Source organism: Bos javanicus, chromosome 15 (assembly GCF_032452875.1).
Source record: "Bos javanicus breed banteng chromosome 15, ARS-OSU_banteng_1.0, whole genome shotgun sequence".
In the NCBI taxonomy this organism is placed as follows: domain Eukaryota; kingdom Metazoa; phylum Chordata; class Mammalia; order Artiodactyla; family Bovidae; genus Bos; species Bos javanicus.
Genome location: NC_083882.1, coordinates 14,040,023 through 14,066,427, shown reverse-complemented (window position 1 = coordinate 14,066,427; position 26,405 = coordinate 14,040,023). Strand labels below are relative to the sequence as shown.

The 26,405-nt window shown below is 40.7% G+C and overlaps 1 protein-coding gene and 1 long non-coding RNA gene across 2 annotated transcripts in view; one reads left to right on the top strand and one right to left on the bottom strand.

The window, feature by feature from the left end:
• The window catches only part of MAML2 (mastermind like transcriptional coactivator 2), a 400,670-nt gene that overhangs the window by 242,968 nt on the left and 131,297 nt on the right, over positions 1–26,405 (bottom strand). The window lies entirely within an intron of this gene.
• LOC133261659 (uncharacterized) lies at positions 15,489–25,209 on the top strand. The gene is made up of 2 exons (XR_009741068.1): positions 15,489–19,297; positions 20,852–25,209. It is a non-coding gene; the product is annotated as an uncharacterized LOC133261659 (long non-coding RNA).

Sequence of the window (26,405 nt, the reverse complement as noted above, 5' to 3'; positions counted from 1 at the left end):
GAAGAGGGGCATGATTTACTAGAATCCGATACAAGGGAAAGGCAGCTTGCAGGAGTAACCGGTTGCGTCCATCTACTGTGTGGACAAGAATTCCAGATAACTCAGTAAAAAGACAAGTGTGGATGTATATACTTAAAAATGGGATATTAGGAGTTTTTTGGAAAATTATACTCTGATTATCAACCTGTAGTCAATTATTAGACAACAAAACCTACACGTTCTACCATCTTTCCTCTCTTGCTGATTTACAGTGAGTCACAAAGAGTTAACATTTGCTCTCTCCCTTAATCCCTACAGCAAGTAGGTTAATGATTAATTGTACCAGTGGGTTTTGTTTATAGAATTGAAACACTGTCATTGTATATGTCAAGAGAATTAAATCTTTCTGATCACCGACACAATCTAAAATGTTTAATTTCACTGCACGCAAATCTAGAGAAAGAGGCACAAACAGTGCATTTTACAGCACTAAAGCAATCAACAATTAAATTTTTAGGGGGCAAATATAAAGAAAGAGGGACTATTGTTAATTAATGCTTTGTACGCACAATATTATTAGCAGCTGCATGCCTTTTAAAGCAAGACTGGAAGAGACAATAAGATTGTTGTTCATGCACTTTCTCAAAGCAATCAAGAAAATAAATTGTTCATGCCGGTTGGGTGATTTTCATTCTAGGAAAAGTTATCTCCAATCAGCCTCAGAAGAGGATGAGACTTGAAAAAATCATTTTCAAGGTGACCACTGTCTTGGCCTGCATGAGCACAAAATCTCTCCTCTTGGGAATGTGCTGTCTGTTTGCCTATTCATCTACTATTTAAAAAATACTTATTTTATTTTTTTTTTTTTAGCTGTGCCAGGTCTTAGTTGTAGCACCCAGAATTTTCGTTGTGTTATGCAGGACTTTGTTTAGTTACACTATGTGGATCCTTCTTAGTTGCCATGAGGGAATTTTAGTTGCGGTATGTGGGATCTAGTTCCCTGACCAGGGATCGAACCCAGGCCCCCTGCACTGGAAGCGGGGAGCCTTAACTGCTGGACCAGCAGGGAAGGCCCTATTCATCTACTGTCTGATGGCCTGTATGTCCCAAGAAAAGGAGACATGGGCATCTGTAGAGCAGGCAGGGACTGACCATGAGGTGACTGATCAGTGGTAATACAGAGGTGGGGCTGTATTAAGTGGGCCTACCCACTTAAAGCTAACACCACTTGGAGAATCTCACAACAGTTCCAGGGGATAACAGAGGACACCCTGTCCCCGTGCTGGCATGAGGAGGTCCACGCCTGGGTCTAAGTTACTCTTCTACCATTTTGTCAGATCCGAACAAGAAACTGTTACATTTGGGGTATGGGTATGTGTGTGTGTGTGTGTGTGTGTGTGTGTGTGTGAGTGTGTGAGTGTGTGTGTGTGCTCAGTCATGTCCCACTCTTTGCCACCCCATGGACTGTGGCCCGCCAGGCTCCTTTGTCCCCAGGATTCTCCAGGCAGGAATACTGGAGTGGGTTGCCACTTCCTTCTCCAAAGTAAGGTTAAACAAAGTTATACATTAAATGCAGTTTGTCCTCTACCTGCTCAGCCTACTTGGAATTCCTGGTCTCTCCTGTCTCAAACTCCTCATGTTTCCACTCCTCACCTACACTTCCTGCAGCCTAATGCTCCAAAACATCACAAAAGGATCCGATATATGTCTACGTGAATTTAAATCAATGCGTCATTCTCGTGGTCCTTGAATTTGAGGCCTCATCTCTAAACCTAGCGTGTTAAGTATTAAGAAGCAAATGGCAGTAGGTATTTAAGGGCAGGAGTTTGTTCAGAGCTTGGAAAAATCACTCCAGGCAAAGGCAGGCCCGAGTGACCAGCCCAGATCACGAAGGTCTGGCGGGCCAGAGCTGCCCACATGCAAACTCTGTTGTCAGGTCCCCCAGCGCCGCCCCACTCACTGAGAACCACAATCATGTTCTCCAGGACAGATAAAAAGCCAAACAAGATTTAAGTCCCAGGACACATTAGCGATAGTCTATATACCAGGAACCCCTTGCTCCTCCTTCAACATAACTAATTTTGAATAATAGGAAATAAATCTGGGTCAATTTTTTGGAGCTGTAAATCCAGACCCGGTAACTCTGACCTCCATTAACTTAGCTAGTATTTCAAATTCCATTGTAACAGTTGCTCTGACTCTTTGGGGGCTAGGAGGCAATCCAAGTAACCCAAGAGAAGTATTTCTTTCACATGCCTCAAAATCACCACTCCAGAAAGAATGTGCAGGGAGTGGGTGGGGGAGGCTGGAGCAAAAGACACTCTTTAATGTGTGGTCCCTTCCTCTTGACTCCTGCCTCTATTGCTTCTTCCTCATCCTTAACCTTTATGTCCCCTCAGCTGATGCTTGAGTATCTTCTATAAAGTTTCCATATTCGTTTCAGGCCTCTAGGATGATCAGGAGACCAGACCCTACTTACAGACAGCTTCCAGTCTAGCTGGAAGGACAGATCATTAAATAAGCAATCATAGTAATCGTAGAAAGTGCTGTGCTAACCGAGGTGTCAGAAGTTATAGGAAAATCCCCTTCTGAGGGAGTGGGAGTAGAGACTTCAGAGAGGAAGTGATGATTCAGGAGGTGTAGGAGTTAGCCAGGTTAAGTGTGAGAGTGAGAGTGGAGGAGAACGTTCTGGAAGAGGGAACGACGTGGGCAAAGCACCAGAAGGGAGAGAAATTTGACACACTGGGGGAAGTGGAAATTCTGTCTGGAGACTCAGACTGAGGAAGCCAAGACCAGGTCAGGAGGAAGTGGGTGGCAGAAAGCAATGGGAAGCCCCTGAGGGAGGGGCAGGGATCTGGGAAGTTATCTGATCTTTTCTACATTCAGAAGCTCGCCAATGGCAACGTGGAGAATGGACTGGAGGGACAGGAAGACTACAGCCAGGATAACATGTTAGAAAGATGTCAACGGACCCCGCAGTCACTGCTTCAGTCCCTGGGACTGCAGCAAGTCCACTTTCTCTGGGCACAGCTCAGTCAAACTCAGGACTCCCCTGGGGACCTGGAAATGCTCCTTCACATGGTGCCTCTGGTCAGACTCACTGATTGGGCACATTCTAATTCAGGTGTTATGTCTTCCCCATGGTTTTCGTTTTCCTGAGAAAGGAGTAAATTCCAGGCGAAACATCACCAGTTCTTTCAGCTCTTCCACAGGTGACACCGTTTAATAAAACCCTGAGATAGACGGAGGGTCCAGGCCTCACACCGTCTGGCAGTTTACCTCTAAATTGACTTGTTCACATATATCTCTTTTGCTGCGTGGGTCCTGGGACACATACCCAAGGTGTTCTGTGACTAAGACAAGGGTAGAGAAGGCTTTTCACCTCCTGTGGAGAGACCACCAGTTCTCTGGAAGTGGGCCGACCGCTGGCAAGGTTCCTTCTTCATTAGTCACACCATCCCTGGTTTTCAGCTGCCCACACCACTATTCCAAGTAAAGGTGACATGTCCCCACCACACCCGCAGCTAGGGGTGACCAGGTGACCAAGGCTTACATGGAAGTGTTGTGAGAGACTTCTGGAAGGAGTCCTTTAAGAGAGGGGCGGTCCCTGCTGCCGCTGTGGCCGCCGCCTCCTTCCTGACTGAGCCTGGCACAGCGTTCTTGTCCCCCACATGGAAGCCACATGTTGCTGAGGCTAGGAAAGCAGTGAGGGGGTGCGTGGATCCCTAACCCTGGGAAGTGCCTCCCTCTCCTGGGCCAACCCTTGGGACTTCTTTCATAAGAGAGAGAAACAAACATTTATGCTGTTTAACTTCTTGGGATTTTTGTGTTTTCTGTCACTCACAACTGAAGCTAAAGCTGACTGATACACATTCCTTACTTGAGATAATTTATCTTTATTAATGAAGCCCAAGAATTTGCTCCCCTCCCTACCACATCATGTTATGAAATGGCTTTTAGCCTTTTCCTTTTGATCTGCCGTTAAGTGGCACGCTTCTTCACTGGAATGATATGTTAAAAATCACTAGGAATCTTCTAAGGAAGACTTGGCTTCAAGGATGGACAAAAAGAGAGGTGAGGTATTGCACTGGGGCCTCATTCCTCAAAGCAGTTGTACCGTCTCTAAGATCCAGGTTTCTGGGGCTTGTGAGTCTAATGAACAAGAGATGATAAACTGAGCACTTCTTTATCCACCACATAGAATTTGTGCTGGGGAGACGTGAGGTGCTGTGGGGCTATGGTGACTCCATTGTTTTGGAAATCTATTTGTCAGTGCTTCTGTCTGAGGTCTCACTGGCCCCCTGTTACTCTAGTTTCCCCCACATCCAAAGCCCTGGTGCACTCAGGATTGCTAAATCCAACTCTGCTTAGTCAAAAAGGTTTCTGTTGACTCATGTGAATATGCATCACTGGAAAACCGTGGCAACATTAATTGGCAGAAAGCCAAACCAAACCGGAAGTCTTCACATTTTCTATAAAAGATGAATACAATAATGAATGCAAATATCCATGTATGCTTCATCAGTTTGGTCTAATGCTAAAATGAAGACCAACCATCTCATTAGGCAAGGTTCAGCTTGTATTTCATCCAGAAGAGTATTACTTATTAGCATAAAGAGGACTTGCTGAAACTATTTCTTGAGCGATAAGCAGGGGAAGGGTGGTCAGGAATCAACTTGGATAAATGAAGAAATTAAAGTACTTTCTACATATCTGAGGCATTCTGTTATATTGTTATCACTGACTAGAAGATAGTAGTCAAAACATGAACCATCAGTCACAATGTCATCTTATAAAGGAAAGAACAAATCTGACTCCATATTAGATTTCTTTCTTGTCATTAACCTTTGCATTCTATTACCTTTGCTACAGGTTAAGAATGTTGCCTATAGTCTGAAATAGCCCATTCTCAAGGCTCTGATCTTTAAAGGTATACTACTTTTCCATTCATCTAGAGATAAACAGTTTCAGAACAGAGACTATGGTTGTCTTGTTGGAGGTTTACAGGAACATCATGACCTGATCTACCTGGACAGCTGCGAAAACAAACAATTCCCACACCAAGAAGTTTGTAGCAACCAATCACACACCTCCCCTTTTAGTATAAAAGCTTGAATTCTAACTTGGGGGCAAGATGGTTCTTTGGGACACTAGTCCACCACCTTCTCAGTCTATGGCTTTCCAAATAAAGTCACTATTCCTTGCCCCAACAACTCATCTCTGGATTTACTGGCCTGTCATGCAGAGAGCAGTACAAGCTTGGACTCAGTAATAACAGTAAAAATGTAAACATGACTCTCATTAATGACACTGCCAACAATCAGTCTCTTTGTAGACATGCATTTGCTGGCTTAGTGTTCTAGGTGACTGGGACTTGCCCTGGTCAGGAGAATACATGGTTGAGCACTATATGCCCCAGCTACCAAATGGAGAAGCTCTAGTGTGGACTCGCTGATATTCCCTGTCCCCGGTTTTGAATCAGATCTCAGAGTAAACACAATTCTCCTTACAACTACTAGCTCAGCTTCAGTCTTTTTCTTCTGTTTCTCTATGAGGAATGAATGGAATCTCTCTTGGGAATTATCCTGTGCCTAAGCGAAAAACAAGAACAAAAGTTCCCACATTTGGAAAACTAAAGCCTAACAGATTTCATCAGAGAAAGATGTCCTAAGTTAGCATGTTCCTCCCAGAAACACTCCTGCAATTTATTATTTCCTTCAGGTCATGGTTAAGCCTCACACTGCCATTTCTTCCTGCAGACATCTCCACAACTTCTGGGCTCTAAAAAGTTAACCACTGTAGTGGTGCAAAGTATGTGTGTCTGGGGAGGGAGGCAGGGATGGGGTGGAGAAATACTGAAATAGCATTAAGAGTCAGTCTGACTGAAAACACCCCTTTCAGGAGACAGCACCAGTGTATAAAGCAATAAAGGACAGGCAATGGCACCATCCTTTACTCACATAACAGGAACAATGAGGTGGTCAAGGAGGAAAAAAATAGGAAAGACAATTTCATGTAACAAAAGCAACCAAGATGGTAAGTTTTACTTCTGAAATTCTTTGCTTTTATGATTTTGAAGCAATATTTCGTAAGATTACAATGACTCATACCTCTTCTGAAAAAAAGACTGCTTTTGCTTGTCTTTTCCTTTTCTTAATAAAAAAAAAAAAAGAAAAGAAAGATCTCATTCATTTATGGCATGAAATCTGAAAATACATTATCAGGGGTTACAGTTGACCCTTGAACAATGTGGGTCTGGACCGCCTGAGTCCACTTAGATGCGGATGTTTTTCAATAGTAACCATGACAGTACTACATAGTCCGTGGTTGGTTGAATCTGAGAATGTAGAGGAACCAAGGATATGGAGAGTTGATATAAATTGTATGTAGATTAATCCCCATGTTGTTTAAAAGTCATCTGTATTTTCATGAACAAATTCTTCTGAGCAATATATATTTATATTGTTTTATAACTACTTATATGTACCTACTTGAAGAATCTATAAAGCATTTCTCTCTTACATGTAAATGTGAATATTTACAAAGGGGAAGTGGATCTTTGAATCCTCAAGAAAAAAAAAAAAAGGGAGAAAAGTAGGAGGGAGAAAAGGGAAAAGGAAGGTGGAAAGGAAGGAGGAGGATATTTAATTCCCTACGGGAATGTACACTCCCCAATTATAACAGTGTCTTGCCATGTACAATTCCCTCATAAACTCTGCAACCTCTAGAAATCTATTTGGATTACGAAACAATTACTTTAAGTTCGGAGTTTTATTCAATGTGTTCCAAGTTCTGAGACCATTAAGCCTACTCCAGAAGAATGACTCACATCGAAGACGTATTTATAGTCAAACAAGTAAAAAGTGTTTGTGAATAAATCAAAGTGTCTGTGAATTTAAAAGCCTATATAGATCAACTGGAGTAATTTAAAAGCCTAATAAAGGACCTTGGAAAGTCTCTAATGGAACCATGACACCCTGCAAACCTCATGTGAATCAGACACAAGGAGGAAGATTCTGTTTTGGCCATAGTGGATGAGGTAGAAAAATATCATGCAAGAAAAAAATAGCCTTCCAGCAGTTTCACTGGAGTAATCAAGTCCACATGAAAAGGCACAACATGGTCACCAGTCACAGAATTCCAGAATAGCATCAGGGGCTCTTTAGGAAGTGCTAATTGCTTCAGTATATTTCTGCAAAGCTGGCAAAAATCAGAGATTGGGAGAGTGGAGGTACAGGCTTGCTTTGAGCAAAGGTATTTTGGTGCAGAAGAAAAGCCACTGAGTGGAATCCACCCATAACTCTGTTGTGTTCAAGAGAACATTTTTCAGATGTAGAACACGAGCTCCTAAAGGAAACTCTATTTAAAGGAACAGAATAAGAATGAAATAAATATTGGTTGAGAAAACGAACCTAAATTGTCTCTCTGATCATTTATGAATGACAATATGGCAACTGCAAAAACATAATAGACAACAATAATATGACCAAATTCCAAGATATTCATTTAACCAACAAATACAATGAACACTTTCTAAATGCTAGTGTCTGTTTTAGGCACTGGGGAGTCAACAGTAGACAAAATAGAAAACACCTCTGACTTCATGGTGCTTATACATCAGTGATAAATGCTTTTACCTATCTGAATTGTGGCCTAAACTGATACATTTAACACTCTTTAAAGGTGGACATTTTAATGATTCTTCAAGTTATTCTGCCATGAATATACAAACTGGTTATATACTTTCTTAAGAATTGTGGATTCTGGAAAAGAATGCATCAAGTACAATCAATTAGCCCTTAAAATGTGCAAAATATTTCTTGTCATTTATGGCTCTACATTTATTAGTCTGTATTCATCATCATAAATATCTAGATTTTTAAAAGATATCTTTCACCCATAGAACCACCAGCTCTGAGGCTTTATTTAAAAAGAAAGAGATGGCACCTTTTCTCTTGAGGCACTATATTCCAATGCAAGAGGTTATAAGACATGAGAAAGACATTTAAACACCAATGGCCAAATGTAAATATAAGTAATTATATTCCTTAGTCAAATGCAAAATGCATTTGTGGTGTAGACACTGAGATGAATGTGTAACAGCATACTTGGAGGATGGGTCACTCAGTGAAGGTCAGTCGTATACAAAAACACTTAGCCTTTACAAGGATTTACTTGTTGAAATATTTATCAAAAAATTCAGGGTGGTTATTCTCAATAATGTCAGTATCAAGACACATTTTAAACTGAAATCATTTTCTTCTCTTATCTACTATTAGTGAGGGTCCTGGCAGGAAATAGGTGGTGTGCTTCAATTAGGATAATTCGTGGAGTGGGTGAAGGGTTAATCACCAGGTATAGGTAAGATACAGGGAAATCCCAAGGGCTAGAGCAGGAACCCAGGGCTAATAGCAGAGACAGTCAGCATTTCTAGAAGGGCTGGAAGAGGAACAAGATTCTGAAGCCAAGTAAGAGAAAGTCCTACACAGTAGGCTACCTTGAAAGGCAAGAACCTTCTGGCTAGAACAGGGTGAAAACGGGTGGACATGGATCCAAACAGATGGGGCAAATAAAAGGTGTCTGACATGTACGCTTCTGCTTGTACTAAGTCGCTTCAGTCGTGTTCCGACTCTTTGCGACCCCATGGACTGTAGCCCGCTAGGCTCCTCTGTCCATGGGATTTCCCAAGCAAGAACACTGGAGTGGGTTGCCATTTCCTCCTCCAGGGGATCTTCCTGACCCAGGGATGGAACCCACCTCTCTTATGTCTCTTGTATTGGCAGGCAGGTTCTTTACCACTAGTGCACTTGCGAAGCCCCATATGCTATTGCCCAATTAAGTTTATTAAATATTCCTTCAGTATTGTGAATGGCTACCCACTCCAGTATTCCAGCCTAGAGAATTCCATGAACTGTATAGTCCATGGGGTCGCAAAGAGTCAGACACGACTGAGCGACTTTCACTTTTTTCAGTGTTTTGAGCATCTACCCCATGTCAATCCCTGCCCTATGCAAGGAGTCTAAAAGATAAGTAAGTCATGGTATTTGCCCTCAAATAAGGGAGCCTAGCGTGGATGACAGACATCCAAACAGACTAAGTAAAAGGCATTGCTTCAGGCAGATTCTGTAACAGAAATAGGAGAAAGTGTTGTGAAACAAAGCACACTGAAGAAGCGCTCTCCTTTGGAAAGGGGACATTAGTAAGAAATGGCTGACACAGCCTAACCTGTAATATCAAGTTAATTATGTTCAGGATAATAAAGAGGTCGCTGAATTATGGGCTTATAATTCTACTGATAGTGTTTATAAAGATAATAGCAATTGCATTAAGAGGTCTTGGCAAACCCTAAATGTGTTTTGGCTTTTTTAAAACCACAGTTCATATCAGAAATTGTTCAACATCTTCATGTTACAGATGAAGAAATCTGCTTAATCTATTTAGTAGCAGAGCAAGAGAGCAAGGACCCAGGTTTCCTGACTCCCTGCCAAGGTGGGCCTGAGAGGGTGCACATGTTTTAGAAGCAACGTTAGCTGCACCTAAATTAACTCACTGACTTCTCTCTCTCATTCCTCTTCTACTACATTTCTTTTTCATTTTAGCCTTCATTCTTCGTACATTGGTTGGAGGGCCTCTTAAAACTGGCATCAATGAAGTCCTCAAGAATTAGAAGCTCAAATACCCAAAATCTGTTACTAAGCAGTACACTTCAGTAATGTGCTTTTCACTCTACTATTTGTGGTAGCCTGTACTTTCCTGGTGTGATTTCTTTTTATATAATGTGTGAATTTTGCAGCATGATGTCAACATGGTGAGATGCATAACCATATGGTTGCCACGCAATTGAATGCTCGAATCTGCGGACTGTCCTTAAGCAGTTACTGTAGTGACCTACTTGTTACCCTTTATTGTTCTGTTAGTAACAATTATTGGGAGTACTTTACCACAATAGATCCACCCAATATCTTTCACTAAATCATTTCTATGAGACTGTGTAAGGACTCCCAAGGATTCCATAATTGGTTCATCATTAAACACACATCTAGTGTCTAGTATATTTCAGGTACTGCATTTAGGGATTAAATATGAGATATGGTCACTCCCTTCAAGAAGCTCAAGCTAAGTTTAATTCAATGTCACCAATTTTAATTGACTCACAACTATGCACCCAAGCACTGTGCTGGTGAAGACATGTGCTGGTAGTAAGCACAGTGGTTAGATTCCTGTAGGGGCTGCATTCACTTCCTCTCTCAACACACTGGAGGCTGTCTTGCCATCAGAACCCTGATGGGGTCCTTCCTTTCCTAAAGAGGTCAAAGATTTGCCTCTCTCCTTCCATCCCCATTCTTCTTTGTTACTTCTGTAGAAAGACTCCCCAGTTTCTGGCTGAGAGCAAAAACAGCTAAACATTGAGGTCTTGATCCCTAAAAGAAAATAAAATTCCATTTTATTGTTGATCCTTTGAGTGTTTTGTTTGGGTTATCCAAGTAAGCCCTCAACAGAAGATTTTTACACATTTAAGGAGAAATTAGGATTGCATATACGCTGAGAGAAAAATCAATGTCTTTGGCAATAACAGTATGTCATATGAGCTTTCTGGTTCTCAATGCCTGCCTAATTTGTGTTTTGAAAAACTTAATTTTCACAATCGGGCAAGTTAGGCAATAAGGGTTTTGATCAGTTACCTAAAAATAGTTCCTCAATCTTTTCAAAAAGCTTTGTGAACATAAAAAACAATTGTAGCTCATATGTCATTAAAAATTAGTTTATTTCAGGCCAAAAGGATAATTGTGGTGATTGATGAGTAGTACTAATACAAGAGAAAAGTAAATAGTTCTGTTGAAAAGTTATTATTATTGTAGGGATAATGAAATTGCCAGAAGGTCAGTAGTCATCAGGCAATCTATCTCATTTTGCCCTCTTTAGACAAAAAGAAAAAGAATGCAGATTCTTTTTTCTTTTATTTTTGCCTGAACATACCACATATAAGTATAATTAACTATGTGAGAAAATAGAGACTGTCTTGGGTATGGAATCTGGGGCAAGTCTGCAACTCCATAATACTGTTTATCAAACACTTTGGACGTTTCTGGAAATAATAGAGGTATAAAAAGGAATAGTAGGAGGCCATATGGTTTTAGCAAGGTCTCTTAAAATATTGTTTGGTGAATAATAGAAAGGTAAAAATTATAGAAATCATAAAGTTATGAGGATAAAAAAGGTGAGGGAAAATATCATCCAACCTCCAGAAAAAACACAGTGAATCTGAGCCATACCATTCTTTCAAAGTATCTTAAGGGAAGATGTTAAATCCACTTCCCTTTTTGTTTTCCTAAAAGAGATTTACTCTGTCCTCAGTAAAAGGATTTGTTTTCTTGTCACTGCTCCAGTTAGATTTCTCTATTGTAATCTGAAAATCTATGGCTTTGGGGCGCTCTGATCATTGTTGTGCGCTCTTTCTGCTGTGTAAAGGATGTCATTTCAATTACTCGCTGGTCCATCTTTTAAGTCCTTTAAAGGTTACAGGGCAAATCCTGCCCAAACATTCAATATATTGCTAAAGTTGCTATTTAAAAGTCAATGGGCAGAACCGTCTTAGACTCAGCGATTCTAGGTTCTCATGGTTTTTGGTTTATGCTCACGACTCCCTCAGTTTCTGAATGGTAAGTTGTGGTTACCTTAATGATGTTGCTTCATCCTTAAATGAGAGTGGCCAGAAACAAGTTTCAGCCAGCTGGTATCCCATATACCAAACTGATCACAGATCACACGGATTGACATCACTGCCTGGGGCTGCCTCTTTTTACCTACACATAAAGCGGGTCTTTTGTGAGGACTGGTGCTGGCATCCTGGGTAATGCCCATATCACCTCCGCTACTCTGTCTGCAAGGTGAGGCTGCTTCAGGCCATGCCACTGTGCTCAAAATACGGGCAGTGTTGAAATGCACTTTACAGCGTGGTGCTGAGCTGCTGTCCCTTACAAACTGTCTAGGCAGTATATGCTTGGCTATGAGTAAATCAATGATCATAAAATACAACAAATTCCCAACCAACTACTCCAAGGGCTTTGAACTTGCCGTTATCAAATAGAGAAGGTACTTACAGGATATTTGTTTATTTATTTTTACAGTCGATGTACTAATCGTATAAACATATATAGTCATCACTAACTAGATGCCTCTCAGTTACAGAGTCAACAAAGAACATTTTTTTTTTAAAGCCCCCACTTCCTCCCCAGGAAATGGTGTATGTTCAGAGAGGAAGTTGTCTTCCTGTTTTCTCCATACTAGCACTCTTGCAAGGTTTTGGTCTAAACTTCCAAACTCAGAGTCTCCATCATATGGAATACTCTTCTTAACAACTGGGCACATTTTATATCAGTGAACTAAAAAAAAAATAATAATTTTTGTTTCCTACAAAACATAAGAAGTGTTTCGAGCCTAATTTGTCTCATCTACTTTATTCCTAAGTACACTATCCCACCCCAATCTCCATTTCATTCAGTGTAAAGCAAGGGCATTAGATTAATCCATTGGGGTTGTTCTGTCAAAAATTTTTGCAAAATATATCAACCCTTAGTTTCCCAATTACTAAAGAAACTTGACAGGGCACCTGCTTTTTATTATTTCAGTGTTTTGTGATACAAACCCAATGTGCCTGGCACCCAAAAATAAAATATATTTCAAGAACGTTTTGTACATTCTGCTCTCAACTTTTAGCATTTCTGGGACTATTAAAAAGAACCTTCAGAAACAAACAAAAGTCATTTTTTTCCCCTTTTGAGTTTTTAAAGTCAGTTAAGGAGCTTTTATTTCATTTATTTCACTTGGTGATACTTGAAGTGATAAAATTCAGATAAAATTCAGACTCAAGGCAAGGCGAGACCTAGATGGTATTTTCAAGGAGATGAATTTTGAGTTTGGTAAATTTTCACTTTTTCTTTTTATGTGTGCTTCTGCTTCCCAGTTTATGTCAGTTATCCACGAAATCAAGGTTTTTCAGTAAAGACCATCTAAATCAGAACAGAAAAGTGCTTGTTAAAATGCAGATTCTTAGATCTCATCCCAAACCTATAAAACCAGAATCTTTGAGACCAGGCCTGGGAATCTGCATTTGACAGCTGCCCAGTGTGATTACTTAATGATATGATGAAGACATACAGGCTTGTCTCTCCCAGGGAGAGTTACTTGTTAATAGCAACTGAAGACTTGCTTTAAAACATACAACTTTTCTTTCTTCTTTTTTATGGACAAAATATTTTGGGACAAGAAAATATTTTCCATGCCCCTCAAAATCTATAATAAAAGAAGCTCCATCTTCATTTGCTATTTATAAATCAAACTCTGGAGATCAAACATGGAAAAAAAATACTTCTGATTCTTTATTGGCAGCCTATATAGCATACTGTGATGAGTAGATATTCTGAAAGTAATTAACCTGGGGAAAAGCTTTATAATATCTGTAGGCTCATTTAATCGTGACTACTACCCTTATGGCAGAAAGTGAAAAGGAACTAAAAAGCCTCTTGATGAAAGTGAAAGAGGAGAGTGAAAAAGTTGGCTTAAAGCTCAACATTCAGGAAACTAAGATCATGGCATCTGGTCCCATCACTTCTTGGGAAATAGATGGGGAAACAGTGGAAACAGTGTCAGACTTTATTTTTGGGGGCTCCAAAAATCACTACAGATGATTGCAGCCATGAAATTAAAAGATACTTACTCCTTGGAAGGAAAGTTATGGCCAACCTAGATAGCATATTGAAAAGCAGAGACTTTGCCAACAAAGGTCCGTCTAGTCAAGGCTATGGTTTTTCCAGTGGTCATGTATGGATGTGAGAGTTGGACTGTGAAGAAAGCTGAGCGCCAAAGAATTGACGCTTTTGAACTGTGGTGTTGGGGAAGACTCTTGAGAGTCCCTTGGACTGCAAGGAAATCCAACCAGTCCATCCTAAAGGAGATCAGTCCTAGGTGTTCTTTGGAAGGAACATGCTAAAGCTGAAACTCTAGTACTTTGGCCACCTCATAGGAAGAGGTGACTCATTGGAAAAGACTCTGATGCTGGGAGGGATTGGGGACAGGAGGAGAAGGGGATGACAGAGGATGAGATGGCTGGATGGCATCACCGACTCGATGGACGTGAGTCTGAGTGAACTCCGGGAGTTGGTGATGGACAGGGAGGCCTGGCGTGCTTCGATTCATGGGGTCGCAAAGAGTCGGACACGACTGAGCGACTGAACTGAACTGATTTTGAGAACATTTACACTTGAACAGTGCCCACAAAACTTACTATCAGTTATTTTCTTTTTAACTACCCTTCAGCAGGTCCTACATCATCTAACAGACCTGAAAATCTCCCACTGTTTTAAAAATATATTAGTGGTCATTCCTGACAACTGTCCTGTTTAAAGAAAGAATTCTTTTTATATTTCTACTCAAAAAAGAGTTCTAATTCCAGGAAACACAAACAAGCATACATTATAGCAAATGAACAAGACTTTAAAAAAAAACTTTCTGTTTTTGGCATAAAGCCAATTAACGAGGTTGTGATAGTTTCAAGTGAACAACTAATGGACTCAGCCATACATATACATGTATCCGTTTTCCCCCAAACTCCCCTCCCTTCCACGCAGCCACAGAGTTCCCTGTGCTATAGAGTAGGCCCTTCTTGGTTATCCATTTCAAATACAGCAAAGTGCACACGTCAACCCCAAACTCCCTAACTATCCCTCTCCCTTATCATTAACCTTGGTAACCATAAGTTCATTTTCTAAGCCTGCGAGTCTGTTTTGTAAATATGTTCGCTTGTATAACATCCTTTATATCTGGCATCTAAAAAGAAATGATATAAATGTTCAATACTTTGATAGAAAAGCGGACTTCAAAGCAAGCTAATGTGTGGATTCGGAGAAGGCAATGGCACCCCACTCCAGTACTCTTGCTTGGAAAATCCCATGGATGGAGGAGCCTGTTAGGCTGCAGTCCATGGGGTCGCTAAAAGTCGGACACGACTGAGCGACTTCACTTTCACTTTCTACTTTCATGCATTGGAGGAGGAAATGGCAACCCACTCCAGTGTTCTTGCCTGGAGAATCCCAGGGACGGGGAGCCTGGTGGGCTGCCGTCTATGGGGTCACACAGAGTCGGACATGACTGAAGTGACTTAGCATAGCATAGCAATGTGTGGATTTAAACAACCAATACTTTTAGAAAACCAATACTTAACTTTGATGATTCTCAATAATGACTATAGCATGTGCCAGATGTCTTATCATTTTAGATGCAGCAAAACAGTTTATACAAATTCATCAAGTGATTTATCAATTATTTACTAATTAATACAACATCAAGATGATTGCTGCTGCTGCTGCTAAGTTGCTTCAGTCGTGTCCGACTGTGTGATCCCATAGACGGCAGCCCACCAGGCTCCTCTGTCCCTGGGATTCTCCAGGCAAGAACACTGGAGTGGGTTGCCATTTCCTTCTCCAATGCATGCACGCATGCTAAGGTGCTTCAGTGGTGTCTGACTCCGTGCAACCCCATGGACAGGACGGCAGCCCGCCAGGCTCCTCTGTCCATGGGATTCTCTAGGCAAGAATACTGGACTGGGTTGCCATTTCCTTCTATCAAAATGATTAAAAGGCATTAACTCATGTAACACAGAACAAACAACCAGTTAGACTTAACAATGAAACGGCTCTAAAAAGTGTTGTTTGTCGTTTCCTCCCATGTCATTCAACCTTTCCAAGATTCATTTTACTCATTTGTAAACAGGAATAGTAACAGGAACTGTCTCAAAGAGGTATTGGGAGGATTAAGTGATGAATGTAAAGTCCTTATCACAGCCTCTAGCATATAGTAAGTGCCCGATAAATGGCAGTTATTATAATTATTATCCTTGTTTTCTTATCTCTAGGCACTGTGTTAGACAATTAATAACAATTCATGATACTTTTATAAAACTAATATATCATTCAACTCCTAACACGTATTTAATATTGCAGCATATGTAAATATAATTTGTTTAATTAAGTTTTGAAATTCTTTATCTCTTCCTTTTCTATAGCTTCATATATGCATTACTTTCTCAAACTACATGTTATATTGATGTCATTCTATCCATCTATTGGGAAACTTTAAGATTTAAAGTCCTCATCTATCTTTGGATTTAATATAATAGTCAGAAATTTGGGGTCAATAAGCATAAGTATAAAGATTACTTTTTTAAACAATTTAAGTAAATTAAAATTAAACTATAGGGAGACCTGAAAGTTCTTGAAAGCCATAGGGTTCAGAAATATTTTTGAAATCCCAACTCCGACTCTTACATCTTGATGTGACAACAAAGCCATTTGTGAAGGTTCTTCTTAGTTTGTAGAGTGGTAAGTGAATTATTTAATAAATGACTATCAATAATCAAATATTTTCCCCTGGAAATAGAATGATAAATAATTTTCCTTGGGTCTTAATAATAGTCATAAGTGCATTCATTCAATAAATTTTTATTGAATTCCTTCTGTGAGTAAGGCATCGTCCAATACGACAGGGAAATAAAACAGGGAATTTCTTTGAAATTAAAAAAAAAAAGAATATTTTTATCTAATCTGATGAGCTCAAAGCCTTATTGGAGAGAGATAAATAAAAAGACACCATAACATAAAGTTATGAATAAAGGGAGGTGAACGCACAGAAGATGGAACAAATAATTATTCATGGGAGGGATTTAAAAAGATTCTTTCTTAAAGGCTCACTTGCTGGGACCTAAGGGGGAACTGTAAGAAAAGGGAAGATGAGAAATATGTGTGGGGCCTTTGAGGAAGAAATCACACGCCTCCTATATGACAAGCACTTAGGAAAAGTGGTCAATACAATCATGCTTGAGACACAGTGACTCACAGGGTACCAAGTGGAGAGAATGGGAAGGGGTTAGAGTTCAAATCCAGAAACTCTGTGTGTGTGTGTGTATGGAGGGGGGCAAATAAGTTCACTTTTGACCAGAACATGTTTGATATGTGGCACACAGGTGGTGGTGTTCAAGGGACATCTGGATCTGGAGGTTAAGAAAGAGATTCAGTGTGAAGGATAAAGGACTTGGGAGTCAGTATCAGATAGATGGTAAGTGAGGACAGGCGTGTGTACAGGATCTCCCAGGAGAGCAAGCAGAATCAAAGGAGTAGTCCAAGGGCACATCCCCAAGGAACACTAACATTCAAGGGGTGAGCCGGGGAAGAGGATCCAGCAAAGAAGGAACAATTAGACCAGAACGAGACAAGAGGAAATCTGAAAGGCAAAGTTGTGAGGAGACATGTTAGGAAATGTAGACAGCTGTTGTTTTCTCAGTCAGTAGCCGCGGGTGAGGCTTCTCTCTCAAGAGGCAGGGCTGCCAACAAGGAGTTAATTCACTGCAGTTCCCCATTCTTTCACAATCTCCAGGAGAAGTGCTAGAAGAGAGAAAAGGGTCCCATGATAGAGATGGCAGTGGAGAGGAAGAAAGAAGGAACAAGACGCTTAGATAACTCATGAATGAGTCATCAGCCCATAAACAAGAGAGAGTCAGCAACATGAGCGGGCCTCCTGAAATAAAGGAGCAAAAAGAGCTCTCAATTAAAAAGAAAAAAGTCTCCCTCAGAGTTGAGGCGGCATAGTAATTCAGACAATGGCTTTTGAATCCCTGCGTGCACGCTGCTTGGGATAACTTAGTAGGTATTTGTTGGCGGAAGAACTAGGGAAAGACACTGTCCACCAGGCCTCAGTTTCCTCATGTGATCATTCAGGGGAGTAATCCATTTGGTCCTCACAAGCATCCTATGTGGCAGGGACTATTTTGGGCCCACTTTATAGATGAGTTAGCCAAGATATAGAGAGTTAGGAAATTCGCTCAGACAGGTGACATACAGCAAAGTTAAGTTTCAGATTTGGGGCTCTCTGTCCACAAAGCTCATGCTTTGCTTCCCATGGGGACTCTTAGAACTTTCAAAGTACTTAAATCTGCTTCATTCCCTCCCTGTACCCACTCACCCCGTCTCCATAAATGCAAGGCTATGAGCGAAGCTGGATAAGTATTGTTATCTCCACAACAGGTAGAGAAACTGAGGATCTGCCTGTCAGTATACGGAACCCAGGTCTTCTAACTCTATTTTATGGTGTTTTAAAGATCAGTAAATGTATTACATTAACAAAAATTAACTTTGGGACCAAAATTAACATCTTGGAAAGAAACTATTGCTACTCTTAAAACTGTATTAAATATCTTTCCTTTCTAGAAATTATAGCACCGTGAATTATAGCAAATGAATCATCTGAGATTGTCTTAAGAAGTAGAGATGGCAGTTTAAGTATAGCCCTCTAAAAAGTAGCAGCTTTTCTTCCATCACCTTACTAGTTAATCTTCCTGGGAACAGGCTGATATTTACTCATCCCAAGAGAGTGTTGAATTGTCTGGACTCCAAAAGATACCAAGGATAAGGTTTTAAGTTCCTCACCATTAGTCATCACATGGAGTAAAGTGACAGAGCTCTTTACAGATGCATTGCTTTTTCTTTGCTCTTAAAATGGCAGCTGAAACAAAATTCAATGGGTTTAAATGAGGAAAAGTCAGCAAAGAATGCCTTCCCTTCCTTAAAAGTGATCTGTTCCCTGGGTAAGATGTGAAATACTCCGCAGTCTCTAGACGACAGGATCAGATAGGCTAACAATGCATTTGAGAGCTTTGCAAAGAAATGTTAGACAAAATAGATCAGGTTAAAGTGGACACAGACGCCCAACAGTAAATTCTAATTATTTTCATTCCCAGTCTTGGAACAGAGACAGTTGCAAAAAAAAAAAAAAAAAAACCCACCATGGATTGCGTGTTTACGTGTGTGCAGTGAAGGCATTTCCCCCTCATTTATTATTCATGTTCAAAATTTCTGCATAATATAATACACAAACAGCCTAAATAGTTGAATAATAAAAAGTGAATCCATCCTCACAACCAGAAAAAGGCACATTTCCAGCATAGATTTTTTGAGTCCATGCCCAGGTTATTCTGGTAAACTGATGTAGATAAGAACAAAGTCTTCTGAGTTAAGAAATTCTGGATTCTAATTCCAGCACTTCCATTTCTAGCCATCTAGATCTTAGACAAATTAACTTTTCTGAGCTTCAGTTTTCTTTCAAGGTCTATAAAACGGAGGGGAAAAGTACTAACTTTTAGGGTTCTTACAAGGATTAAATGTAATAAGGGATGTAAAGTCTCCAGAATCATTTGTTCCCATTTTCCTCTACAGATTCCTTCTTCCTCCCTGAAAGCCTACAACAAAATAGGAAACAGTTGCCGATGTTGGTACGTAAGCCACGAACTCAATTCCAAGGCAGAAGGTTTAAATAACCAAGAAAACTCAAGGAATTGTTGATGCAGTTATCTTCCAGATGAGAAATGTTCATAGTCATGTGGAACACGCTGTACACTTGCTTCAAGGTCCCTGGCCAAAATTCCCATCTTGAATAGCAGTGGTTGGCTACCCACACTACCCTCTAAATGCAGCTATATTTCAGCAGTTGTTAAAAAACTAACATGTACCAAAAACTGCAAAAAGTCGCCTTTTCCTCCTTAAATTCTCAATCATATCCATTTGTACAAAAATGCCCCAAATGTATGAGTTTTGCCTTTCATGAGAAATAAGATTTTAAACTCAGGTCCACTAGGAAGTAGGGGCTGAGGATTCAGGAAGAATCATGTGCCTTTTGAAGTTAATTACCAGTTTCATTCTCTAGCTGGTCTTGGATTGTTGAGCTCACATCAAGCCGTTCCCTCCCTGAATTTGCCTCACACCTAGAAAAGACCCAGCCTGCAAGAGACATGACTCTCTGTGCTCCTTTCCTGTACAAAGAGGGAAGGAAGCTACGTGGCTCATGAAATCATGAGTCATTTGTGTAGTAAAGTGAATTGGCCACTCATGTTTGTACAAAGTTGAAATGGGGATGGGCTGAGAATGGGGCAATTTCAACACAGAAATAAATGCTCTTGGTAGAATCTATGCTGCTGAGATGCTGGGGACTGCTGGGTTCACAGTAATGAGGTCCCCAGGATGGCCATCCTCCTAAGTCACAAAGCTTTATGGAGGCCTGATGACCTCGGTGACACCAGCAGATGACACAGAACATTACGGGTCACGGAGTCCTCTCCCTTCCACTTCCTGTTATTCTTACTTGCTTACTGCTTTGTTTCGTGTGTTCTAAGGTCTGACGACCACCTCCATTAGCTGCTCTGAATGAGACACTGGGCCATGATTCCCCTGATGAATACACATCGTTAGCCCTCCTTCTGGGATGAGGACATCCAAGGGAGAAAATGGCCAGTGGCTTGCTCAGGGTGGTGCAGAGGGGAGGAGGCCGACCGTGCCCATGAGCAGCTCAGTGCCCTGCCCACTGAACCATGCTGCCACCTGGACGCCCGCCCCTCTTGCCCTTCCGCCTCCGCACCTGCAGCTGAACACAGATATACCGTGCCCCGTCCCCCATCGCTGCCTCGGCTCCTGCCTGCCAGCCCCTCTCCATAACTCACTTCCTCCCACCCTGGGACTTTTTATCTTCATCATCAAATGACATTTCCAAGTCCAGAAATTGAAAGGGTTATGATTGAGGACCACCACAGAAATGAGAATGACTTTCTGGTTTTGAGGTTGAGGTCACCAGGGATCCCAAATATAGTTCAGAAAATTATAACAATAGGAAATTCGAAGGGCGGGATAGGTACTGCATACCTTGAGGCAGAGTTACAGACTCAATTTTCTAAAAAAATATTTAACATCTTGGCAGATCTATGTGTCCCCAGCCAACAGGAACTCCACACACAGTGTCTATACAAGTTTTTCAGTGAGACCTGAATCCCTTTCAGGCCTGCCTCCTAGACCAAGGAAGATGATGGAACACTGGAAGCTGGAGGAAGAATCCCACCACTACCTAGAGTGAAGAATGGGGAGATTCTAACCTGTCCTTCAACATAGACCCTGCACTGATACTTGGCTCTCTTTTCACAGTCGATGTCCTGGCTTTTCTTTCCTGAAGTCTATGAGCTCCCAGGAAGAGGAGGCCACTGCCTTCTCCAGTTTTAATGCCTCTGTCCCAGCCCATCTCAAGTTATACCTTCTCCGTGCCGACTTACCCAATTCTTCCCACAGATTTTTACTCTCCCGTCTCTCAACTGCTACAACTTTCACTGCCGGTATCATTAAGTTTAGAGCTTGACAGACAGAGAAGGACAAATATCATATGATATTGTGTGCATGCGGAATCTAAGAAAAGATACAAATGAACTTATATACAAAATGGAAATAGACCCAAGACATAGAAAACAAGCTGATGGTTTACCAAAGGGGAAGAGGGAGGGGAAGGATAAATCAGGAGTCTGGGATTAATATACGCACACTGCTATATATAAAATAGATAAACAACAAAGACCTACTGATTAGCACAGGGCACTGTGCTCAGTAGCATGTAAAAACCCTATTAGGGAAAAGAATCTGAAAAAAACCCAGATTATATGTATATATATAATTGAATCACTTTGCTGTACACCTTAAACTAACACATCATCATAAATCAAGATACGGCAATAAAAAAATAAAATCTTTTAAAAAGTTTAGAGCTTTGTTATCTAGCTGTTTCAGATATGTCAGTCTGTGGTATTGTATTTGTCTTATACCACCATCCCTCCTCCAAAGTGCCCAGGCCAGTGGCATATTCCAGGTGACATTGAACAAAAGCCTATTGACCACCCATATGTGTCATATGGGTTTCTCAGGTGGCTCAGGGGTAAAGAATCTGCCTACCAAGCAGGAAATGCAGGTTATGTCCCTGGGTTGAGAAGATCCTCTGGAGAAGGAAATGGCAACCCACTCCAGTATTCTTGCTTGGAGAATCCCATGGACGGAGGAGCCTGGCAGGCTACAGTCCATGGGGTTGCAAACAGTCAGACACGACTGAGCGACTGGGCATATACATGAGTCATACATCATGCTCTGTTCCAAGAATAAAAAGTAGAAAAAGACACAGTTCCTGGCCTGCAAAAGTGTGGAGCCCACTGAGATAGGAAAGCAAAGAAGCCACTATCGGGAATCCATGTTAAGTGCTTTCTCATAGAGGGTGTGAATGCAAGCTGGAGCAACACCGTGGAGGGGAGACTGGGGAGCAGAGGTCAGAGGGTGGTTTTTGAATTACGTTTTGAAGGCTAAGCAGAGCTTCACCAGGGAGACAAAGGGCAGAGGGGAAACCCACCAGGGGCAGAAGGACATGCAAAAGCAAACAGGCAGAAAATGGCCATGGCGTAGGGTGTTCAGAGAATTTGCGAGAATGACTGGAGACCAGGGAATATGAGAGCAAGGCAGCAGGACGTGTGGAAATAAGGTCCAGGCGTTCTACTTAAAAGGATGTACGAATGCACTCAACATAATCACTTTACTTGGTTCTTAGCACATTTTACTGCTGCTCATATTAAAGTATAACAAGAATTTGCTCAGCTGTTTTATAACTTGTCAGTATATACCTCTGTGTCATTTAAATGTTTCTCTTGATTCTGGGAAATTTATTGGAGGACAGTGAGAATGCTTGTACCTATGCATTTACTAAAAAAAATCTTATACAAGTGTAAATGCATTGTCCATCTTAAAAAAACACACACACACATACACACATCATAAGACTTGGTAACTGTCACTCGAAGGAGCTGGTGGTACATAATTCACATAGCACTAAATGTACTGTTCACATTCAGGCCATGGGAGGTAGATACACTTTCAGATTCATCAGCTTAAAGCTCACGCTTCATACAAAGAACACCAGTCACTGACAGTGTGTTGGAGCATCTTCCCTCATTGCCCTATCTGTGCTTTTGTTTTTATGGCTTCCCTTCTATTTTATAGACTCAACCTTTAGGTCCTCCTCTCTTTTTGAAGGTAAGATGACAAGTCACAGATGATGGCAGGAGCGGGTGAAGGCAAATAATAGCTGGCAACTTTCCAGGTGATTACATAGCTGAGAATATGTCATCTTAAAGGAGGTTATCTTTGATAAACACAGCCTGCTTCAGATATGTTACAAACAGTAGATTTTACTATGTAGCCACTCTGTTAATTTATGCATCATTTTCTTGACTGTTCATTTTTAGCAGTATTAACCCAGTGTATTTCAGCACTTCCTTGGTAAGCCTTCCATAGGAAGATTAGAACAATTTTAGTCACTATAAACTATCTAGGCTTAGCAGATGTTGGTAATCTATGGGATTGTGACCTGAAAGGATTTCTGTACAAATGTGATTTCAAGTATCTCCCTTTTCAAGACTCCATTTCACATTCTCTCAAACGCTTTACATTTTCTCAAAGTACATTATTTCTCTGCAGAATCCTCTCTTTTGTTTATTAATTACTGGCAAGGTAGATATTAAATTGGTAAATATATTTGCTTTTTTGCTTTGGTGGTGTTTGTATTAATTTTGAGTCATTTTGAAAAATGCACTAGAAAAAAATTTTGAGTGTGCCTTTAAATTTTTCCACAATGGTGTCAGTGACAGAAGGCAGCTGCAGCATTGACTTGAACTTGGTTTAAAGGCTGATATTTGACTCCAACTCTAAAAACACTCATCATTCTTACAATTCAATCTGAAGGCACATGCCTCCTCAATGAACCCCTCTTAATCATCATCTTTAATGGGGGCTTTCCTTGGAAATCCAGTTTTCAGTCTGCCTCTTTCTTATCCTCAGGGTACAAGGCATGAAATGTATTTTTATCTTGATACAGAACAAGTGACTTACTTGGGTCAACCCTGATTATTATCACAAGATCAGAATTTCTTGAATGAAAATATAAGGTATTAAAACACAAGGATTTTACACCAGTTCCACAAACCTATCTTGCGATCCTTTCCTGCTCCACTGTGAAAAAGGAACACATTTCATGGGATGGTGCAGCCCTAGTGATCACTTTTCTTTTCTTTTTTAGTTGATTTGATGTTTTCAAACAGGAGAGTTTTTACATAGGCCAAAGAAATTCAAATCTCAGAATTTTCCCTCTGATTCTTATCTTGCTATGGCTGCCAGACAAAATGCAGGGGCCCAATTAAATGTGAATTTCAGATAAACAACAAATAGCTTTTTTTAGTATAAGCATCTTCCAGTCAATATTTGGGACTACTTGTACTAAAAAGATCATTGGTTGTTTATCTGAAATTCAAATTTAACTGAGCCTCTTGTATTTTTATTGGCTAAATCTGGCAACCCTATATCTGAGGGCAGTTGAATTATGATCAGAATTACATTATCTCTAGATTGCAGGTCTACCAAATTCCCAAGGGGCCATTCTTTTCATGAGTATGTGCAAAAGCAGAGACTGTTGCACTGGCCATTCCCCAGGGTCCCATGGAGCCATCTGGCTCGGGGTCTAATGGATCTAGAAGACACTGGAGATTAACCAGTTCCTAAAAAGCTACAAGACAACAAAAATAATGCCCTTTATAGAGTGGGCACTCCATGTATTTTTGTTGAAATCTTTTATGTTCATTAGTGCCAGTAAAGAGGAATAAGATGATAAAATATGACATCTTAAAAACAGTTTCTATATAACCCTCACCTTGAAATCTAAGCACATCTGATTCTTCAGGAACCAGATATAAATGCCACCTTGTTCAAGAAGCCTCCCCCCATCGCCTCACCACATCTCGCCAGCATTTACCATTTACCCCATTCATTTGACATTCGACATAATCTGCTTACTATTCGAACTGACCTTCCATTTATAAATTCCCTGGGGGGAAATCTGTAGGCAGTGGTAGCCTAGCTCTGTGATTTAGCACATGAGCCCTAGAGTCAGACCAATTTTGGTTTCAAATGGTGTTCTTCCCTTCTTAGCTCTATAACCCTGGACAAACACATCTCTAAGGTCTCAACTGATTATCATCATCTCTCAGTAAATTATAGCATTGAGTTCAATAAGATGATGTATGTGTAGTTGTCAACTCTTAGAGAGCACTGACCCATGGTAGGCAATCATGGTCAGCATCATCGTCATATTATTATTATTATCTTCTTTGAATCTACACTCCCCAAAGTGTCCATTGCTCGTCAGAACCTATAAGAATTGACTGACGAATCAGCGCCTAAGACTCTAGTCAGAGACTCCAAATTCCCAGTCACCCAGAGAGACAAAAGCACTGCCTGGGGATGGATAAGCAAGCCTCATTCACTCTACAAGGTAAAGATTTCATGTTCTTATTTCTCTGTTCCCCTTCACTCCCCTAAACCTACACATTTAAACCACTGCATTGTGCATATGACAAGCAGGAAAACTTTAACTGCCTTAGAGACTTGTTTCCTTAGTGGCACCAGCATGGGGAGCCCTCTGGGACCCTGGTCACCGCACACTTCCTGCCTGACTCTTTATTGACTATTGCTGCCTCTTTATTTTTCTCTCAGTCATCAGTGAGGAAGTTGCATAATTTAAAAGCTAAGTGGGACTCACTTTCTTGCAATCCGAAGTCATGCATGCTATTTTTTTTTCCCCCTGACTGTAACTCCTTTGTAAATGCTGTGGAAAATTCTCTCCTAAATACAAAATGATTTTGTTTTTTTGCATCCTGGAGTATGCATGAGATTGGATTTTTGATATTGGATTTCCAGTTTTACTAGAATCACTAGAGCAACTGGGGATGTATATGTTAAAAAGCAAAATGCAAGTTGCAAGTATGTCCTCTGAGTTCTCTAGTGGCTTTTTCCAAAAATCACATTCAAAACCCTCTACGTGAAAACAAAACTATTTGGGGGCATCCATTCATGAGCATAATATTTGCAAAACTGCAATATCTTGGGAGGCTCCTGCTGTGTCAAATTCATTTTTTTGCATTGAGACCCAGTGCCTTTCTCATAACAGGTGTTCAAGGAACATTTGTTGAGCCAACCAAAGAACAAGTATTTTTTTCAAGAAATATTTATTGAGCACTTAGGAGATATATTGCCCTAAAATCCGTTTGCAGTATAGAGTTATTATCACTATGGTCATTAATAAATAATGATTTCACCACAACATTGTTTATAATGCCGCCATCCAGCAAGCCAGTAACATCAACTCTGGGAGCCTGGGTGATATAGTTCTTAGCTTTTGATTGTTTAGACTTAACGACAATTGACCTCGTTATTGCCATTGTTACCCACAGAGAACAACATGTTCCCAAGTCCCCACCAATCTTGTTTCTATTGATTTATAAAGTCATCCAAGCCCATCAAGACTCAGAGGCAGTCTGAAGCCTTTCCTTCTCTAGTGGTCGAGTCGGTTTTGTGAGCAAAGTGCCCATCCTGCAACCTTCAGTGGGACCCGTCTGTTCTGTGTCCCCTGCCATTTTGGGAGCAGTTCAACACTGCAGGGGCCAGGCTGACCCTGAGGTTAGAGACCCCACCTCTAAAACG